This window comes from Colossoma macropomum, unplaced genomic scaffold (assembly GCF_904425465.1).
Source record: "Colossoma macropomum unplaced genomic scaffold, Colossoma_macropomum, whole genome shotgun sequence".
Lineage (NCBI taxonomy): Eukaryota > Metazoa > Chordata > Actinopteri > Characiformes > Serrasalmidae > Colossoma > Colossoma macropomum.
This window is the reverse complement of record NW_023494804.1, coordinates 6,724,767-6,730,766: the sequence shown is the minus strand read 5'-3', so window position 1 is coordinate 6,730,766 and position 6,000 is coordinate 6,724,767.

Sequence of the window (6,000 nt, the reverse complement as noted above, 5' to 3'; positions counted from 1 at the left end):
ACTCCGACTGGAGCGTTATTTTTTTCCCCACACATATTCGGGAAAGGCCCGCCTCCCTGATCTGGGATTGGGTGGAAGCGCCCCCACGTTCTGGGTTTGGATTGGCTAGTGGTGCCAACTCGCACAGAGTCCGCCTATCAGCGGGTCGCTTTCGAGCATGAACTGGTAGCCAATCCTAGCGCACGGAGGGCGGGACCTGCCCGAATATGGGTGGGAATAAATAAGTGAGAATTAGACGCTTTATAGCGGCTTTGTTGGCCAGTGCTGTAAAGTGTCGCCCCCTAGTGGCTCAAATGTGTACACGATGCGGAGCGTGCGTGTGTTTTTAACCATTTCATTCCTAAAAATAAACTAAGTTTTACGAAACACGTGTAACAGTCCACTTTTATAAGTTAGAGTGTTTTTCACCAGCCATTTTTCACTGCTCTTTTAATTATATGTACATATTTTTTGAGACGCACCTTTATGCATTTTGCATTATGCATGTCAGTATGTTGGTTTATTTCCAGATCTCTCCTCCATGAAGTCCAGTATTTACAGTTACGATCCAATACCTAGTTTGGCTATTGTTGTATACTGTATATCCAGTGCTGTGCAAAAGTCAGAATCCATCTCTCATAATTTACAGTCGAAACAACTGAGGTACTTATTTTTCTTCATCAGGAGAAAGCAAAAAAATATGTAACAGAAAATTTAAGAGAAGCCTCAGTAACTAAATATATAAAATGCTCAGTATTTACTGTGTCCACTCTTTAACTTTATTACAGCTTCCATTATTTGCAAGAGACTCACTTTCAGCTTTTCAAAGAAATCTGCAGCCACACCTCCAAAGTTCAGTCTCAGAAGTTGGTTTAGCATCTTCTGAAGTAATCAAACACATTCAGTGATGTTGAGATGTGGACTCTGGGGTGGTCAGTCCATTGTTCTGAGAACACCAGCAGCTTCTTTGTTTGATGTGCCCGTCTCCATTCCTCAGAGGCTTCTTGACAGCCACACATCCTTTCAGACCCATAGCGCTGGGTTGTCTATTTCCAGTGGAAGGATGGATTGAACTCCAGTTTTGGAAGCTCTGTTTTTTTCACTTATTCTCCTTCGATTTTCTCTTTCTTTATGCAAGTGGATTAGCTTACATCTCACCTCTTCTGGAGCATGTACTGAGCACTAGTACTTAATGACTGCTTCGAGTGTTAATTAAAGAAACAGAGAGTGGTCTCTGACATTTGCAACATACTGTTGCTGTCATTCAAAAACCTTGTATTTCCATTTTGTCTTTTTTAGATTCTGGTTACCCCTTTGTGTTAAAACTGTGTTAAAATACACTATATGGCCAAAAGTATGTGGATACCTTTTCTAATTACTGAATCAATGATAACAGACATACCAAATCGAGCACACAGTCATGCAATGCAATCTCCACAGACATTGGCCATAGAATGGGTCATAGAGAAAAGCCCAGTGATTTCAAACACAGTACTGTCATAGAATCCCACCTTTGACACAAATCAGTTTGTGAAATCTTTGCCCTGCTAAATCTGCACCGGTCAACTGTAAGTGCTATTATTGTGAAATGGAAGCGTCTAGGAGCAAAAACAGCTCAGCCACAAAATAGCCGACCAAGCCAGCTGACAGAGAGGATCCACCATGTGGTGAAGTATGTAAAAACTGCCCATCTTCTGTTGCATCACTCACTACAGAACTGCCTCTGGAAGCAACTTCAGCACAAGGACTGTGTGTCAGGAACTCCATGACATGGGTTTTCATGGCTAACTACCTGCACACAAGCCTTAAATCACAATGTGCAATGCTAAGCATTTAGTCAAGTGGTGTACAGAATGCAGCCAATGGTCTCTGTAAAGGAGTTTTTGGGGTGATGAATCACGCGTCACCATCTGGCCGTCTGACACATTAATCTGGGTTTTGAGGATACCAGGAGAACGCTACCTACCGGAATACATAGTGCCAACAGTAGAGTTTGGTGGAGGAGGGATAATGGTCTAGGGCTGTTTTTCATGGTTTGGGCCTCTTAGTTCCAGTGAAGGGTGATGTTAATATTACAGCATACAAAGACATTTTAGACAATTATATGCTTCCAACTGTGTGCCAATAGTTTGGGAAAGGCCCTGTTCTGTTCCAGCATAGCTGTGGCCTGCACAGAGCCCTGACCTTAACCTGACTGAACGCCTTCGGGATGAACTAGAATGTCGATTGTGAGCCAGGCCCTCTCATCCAACATCCGTGTCTGACCTCACAGCTGCTCTTTTCACTGAATGGGCACAAACTGCCTCAGACACACTCCAAATTATTATGGAAAGCTTCCCAGAAGAGCAGCTGCTGTTAAAGCTGCATCCATATTAATGCCCATGGTTTCAGAAAGCAATGTCAAACAAGCTCATATAGGTGTGATGGACAGGTAGTAAGGTGGCCTTATAGTGTATATATGCCAAGTCTTCAGTCATATACAGAATTCAGGTGCATGACACAAAACAAAAGGCAAGACAACTCAGGTTTGTTTTCAAAGATTTTAATAGTTATTGAATGATCTACGTTTTACATGTACAGCAAATATAATACAATTACAACCTTGGTCTTTACCAAGATCACTAACAGATCCTTATTACAACATAAAACAACATAAATGTAACAGAACTTCATTTTCACAAGCCGGATATGAATTTTTGCGTTGACAGAAACCTAATCTTTTTGGGATTGCCAAAACCTATTGCGTGATCGTTTAACAGACTGAAATGCAGTGAGAAAGAAAGACTTGTTGGTTATTATTTTTCAACCCTTGATGCTGATTAGAACCCAAAAGGACATTTTGGAAGACATGATGGGTAGGCCTACGATCAACTCTCCTCTCAGTGCTCGCTGTTAAGTGCCTGTACAAGACCCATCAACACCTCTGTGGTTCACAGCAGGTAGACAGGGAACGTTTCAAAGTGATGGGAAACAATGTGCATCTGCAAATGTGAGCAGATCCCTCGAGTTATACTTGGTTGTATAAGAGATTACGATGGCTTTACTGGGACTGACTGCAGCTGAGAGTATTTCTGAAGTGCTGGGTGACAAATCGCGATCACTGATGGTAAATGTCATCATTTTCTCAACACAATGAATTTTCAAAGTTACGATCCGAATTTTATTTCCCAAAAGTCACATATTTAACATCACTTCAACATTTACAGAGAGCGTTAAAAGTCATTCTACCATTCTAATAAACATATTTTGAAGGTAAGTGTTTTGAAGGTAAGTCCCATGATAATGAGGCCATTGCATTTATGGTTTTGTTGTTCCTGACACGAAAAGGTGTGTATAATTGTGGAAAAAAGACCCAGATTCACACACTTTGTCCAAGATGTCTGCAAATCTATTTGCTGCTGCCCTTAAAGTGGAATTCCACTGCTTTTTTTTTTTTACGTTTTTGCATGATTAAGTGGTTAAGACGTAAACAAAGTCACTCAGGGTGGTTTAATGTGAAATGCTTCGTTCTAGAGTTACATTTGTTCACAGTGGTGGTGAATGGAACCAGACATCTGAAGCATTTAATGCATCTAGAACCTTCTACACAAATGTGTATTACTTCATGGTTATGGTTATAAATATGGTGCCTGATGCCTGAGACATCGTTTTATGATAGTTTTGAGAAGCTTTGGCCTGAAATGTGTCTTTGAAATCCATTCATGGCAGAGAGGTACATGCAAGGCCTTGTGAGGCAACAAACCCGGCGAGTCAGAATGGTTCACAGTGGTGGTGAATGGAACCAGACATCTGAAAAGTTTAACACCTCTAAAAGCTCCCTCATAGAAAGTTCTTACACAAAAGGGTTATGAATACACACATGATGCATGATGTCCGAGACACTGTTTTACAGTAGTTTTGTAATAAAATTTTAAAATGTTTTTTAATCCATCAATTTTAATCCACTCAAGGTGGAGGGATACATGAAGGGTGTTCTAAGGCAAAACAGTCCCCCAAAGAAAATGTATTTTTTCAGAATTTTGACTATTTTACTATTGCCAACATTACATATAGATATAGTAGATTAACTGGTGGTTTTAGATTGCTTTAGTAAATTAAGTGGCTGTATTTGTGTTGTAGTCATTGTGACCCCTGGTTCCTATCAGCACCACTGTAAGGAATCTGAGTCGATCAGTTTCTCTACAATGAACCATCAAACCACTATAAATGACTCTGTTTACATCTCAAAGACTGGATTATGCAGAAACTTTGGAATCCTCCTTTAAACTATACAGAAGATGTGAAAGCTGAAGGTAGTTTAGCGTATTGTATTTCATGATACTTTGAATATATATAACAAATATGATACGCCCTCAGTTAAGAATATTAATTAAGTGAAAATACTTTGAATATTTATTACATGTTTTAAAACCAAACCAAGTGATTGTTCTACTGTTAAACCAAACTGATTTAGTATCCCTCTAGTCATTTTCTTTATGACCTAAAGCTTGAAGTACTCATCAATGGTCCCTTTTATAACCACTCTGAGTGGTAAAGATTGCTGCACCCTGCAGAAACAAATAGTTATATGAATGAAATCAGACCTTACATGAAAGAATATTAAGACTTATGCTTATCTGTGAAAAAAAAGTCAAAAAAAGCAGTGGAAAAATGATCAGTATTTTTCAAAATAGCATCTAAAGGCAAAAAAAGTAATTCTCTATGGCAGACCTGGGCAAAACTCACTTCACCATTATCTGAAATGTTGTCAAGTACTCAAGTCTTTGAGAAAATACATGTATTTGAAAATACATTCTAGTGCTCAAATACTCAAAATACTTAATTTTTCTCTGTATAATATTTGGATATTTACACCACAAATACTTCAAATACACATGTGCAGAACACAGGTCTGCTCCACACGCGTCCCACGTCGACCCGGACCAGCAGAACTGGCCACGTGCATTGCTACTTGCATTTCGTTACAAATTCTAGCAGGAGAAATGGACGATACGCCAGCGGCGAAGGTGAAAAACGCTTAAAACTCATGGTCCTACTGCTGTTTCTGTTGGTTTAGCGACAGAAGGATTCAACCAGTGCATAGCTTTGAACATTTGGCTGAAGAAAACACAAAGAAAAAGCATCTGGTTCTGACCGAAACATCCACTGTGGACAATTTGCTCTTGTTTGTATCTCTGTTTTGTCTGAAATGAAGGAGAATTAGGCTGAACATTAGTGGTGCCAATGGAGACAAATCGCTGCAGCTGAATTTAGATAAACAGAACAACCTTCAGAAGATCAGCTGAAGAGTTTTCCAATCTTTAATGTACAAAACAGAATCAGATAAAAGTTGGGACACATCTGATTGAATGTATGGTTTTCATAATCTTAAAGACATTTAGGGTGCTTTTATTTTGGTACTTTTAGTTCGCTTAGCATTCACACTGACATATTTGAAACCAAAAGAATCAAATGGAAGTCATATGGAGAAAAAGTCAGAACTGTTTAGGTAGATTTGTGGCCTCAAAAAGCATTTCGCTGCTGTGGTCAAATGTCGGACAGTGGTCAAACTGTTAAAATGACCAATTACTTTATTGGGGCCACTGCGCAGATGGTGTTCTTTCAGATCCATGCTCTACTCAGGCCTAACTGAGCTTGTAATAATAACAATTCATAAAAATTCATAATTCGGTTCGATGAGATATGGTTGTAGTGCCTTGTTTTAATATGTTAAAGTTTCCATTTTCAATGCATTAGAACATTCAACATTATAAAAGTATTTTATATTTTAGAATGATATGTTAACTCCAGTCTGGCCCATATTTATCAAACATCTCAGATTAATAAAGCTGATATGCTGTCAGTTGTTGCCTTTTACATAGCACTGAACAGAACCACATGGACTGATGAGGCCTGATCTAAGATCAGTGTTCTTACACTGGGGTGCTTAATAAACAAAGGCCATTGTGTGTATGCTCAATGTTTATTATACTTTATGCAATATAAACAATATTTAACTGAGTATTTGCTGCTGATAGCTGT